This window comes from Penaeus monodon, chromosome 31 (assembly GCF_015228065.2).
Source record: "Penaeus monodon isolate SGIC_2016 chromosome 31, NSTDA_Pmon_1, whole genome shotgun sequence".
Lineage (NCBI taxonomy): Eukaryota > Metazoa > Arthropoda > Malacostraca > Decapoda > Penaeidae > Penaeus > Penaeus monodon.
Window position 1 is genome coordinate 30,661,233 of NC_051416.1, and position 1,538 is coordinate 30,662,770.

General features: G+C 32.3%; 1 protein-coding gene across 1 annotated transcript in view; it reads left to right on the top strand.

The window, feature by feature from the left end:
- LOC119592950 (muscle calcium channel subunit alpha-1-like) overlaps positions 1-1,538 on the top strand; it is a gene marked incomplete at its 5' end in the record, with an annotated part of 130,968 nt that overhangs the window by 107,523 nt on the left and 21,907 nt on the right.

Below are 1,538 nucleotides of genomic sequence, written 5' to 3' on the forward strand. Positions count from 1 at the left end.
TTCAAGTGGAGGAAAGTGGGAGCTTGGAGTGAAAGAGAGAAACCATAAAGTATACCCTGCACTAGCACAAGTATCGTTGACCTTCCCTTTGTGCCACTCACTACCACAGCTGTAAGATTTCTCCAGCTAATTCCCCTTACAGTCCCTTTCTCCATGGCTCTTTGGCACTCCATGTAAAAGAGCAGTTATAAATTTGTTAATATAACTGATAAAGGGCCCATTGAAGAGGAATTCTCACAGGACCAGATTGAAAGCAAACTGCTGGCTGTCAATGGAATAGGATTAAAAGTTTATATTATTGTTAAATAATAAGTAGCCTGGTGGTCATTAGGCCTACCTATACTTATATCTCAATATGGTAAACTTAGATATCATTTGATAATTATTACAAAGTTAATTTTTAGCATTTCTTACTAGAAAAAATAAGGATGGTGATAATGAGTATTAAATGATATCAAAAGTAGGAAATGAAGGATGTTTGAAACCAATCAACAATGTTACGTACAAAATATTAGATATATATGTCAGTGCATTTAGAAATGAAGAAACTAAATAATTCATGTATACTCAGAGCAAACCATAGACTGGGTATGCACACATGAATGCATGTATTTTATGATTTTATGCAGTTTCCTATTATAGTTGATTTATACGTGGATACATATTAAACTTTTATTGAACAGTGGCATAAAGATTGTGAGAAGAGAAGACCCTGATATTAAATTTTAGCCTTGTCTCTTATTCTTGATAGGAACTTAAAATGGGGACTATCAGAGAGATTGATTTATTTTGTATAACTATTCCTTTCCTGAAATTTTAATCTTTGCACTGTATCTGAAGATTATGTGATGATGTAGTTGGTTGGTTGCTAAGACTGGAGGAGAGTTGTACAGGACTTTGAAGGATATGAACTTTAATGTAATATTTTGCACTAAAGTGGAAATTACTGAGTAAACCGACTTTTCCTAGCTAGCATTTTACATTCATAAGTACAAATTAAGTATGCTGGATAATTTGAGTAATTTGATTGTTAAACTATAGCAAACATTAAGTACAAGAGAGTTATAGAGGATATCTTAGTATAAAGTGTGATATAAGGAGTATATTGGAGAGGAATTAGATTCAAAGGAATAAAAAATTATATATAGCCTTATGAAAGTAAATCTCTTATGCTAGTCCAGTAAGTCTTTATAGACAACAGCCAGTATAGCAGTCTGCCCAAGAATCACATTTTGAATTGAATGTTATTAAAGATATTGTTATAATTAAGTATGCCACAAACATTTTTCCCAGCTGACTTTGTAGTCTGCACTGTAAAGTATTGCAACTTTAAAAGAAAATGGTTAAAAAGGTCATTATATCTAAAGAAGTATTCATATATTTGGGTCCTATTCTTACTGATAACATGCAGTCAGACAATATTAATTAATTATTAAGAGCCTATAAAAGTTATACAATTATGGAGACACTGGTACCATTCCCAACCCTTGCCCATCCGAGGTCTAATATTCTGGTTTTATGTAATTAGAAACCTTGTG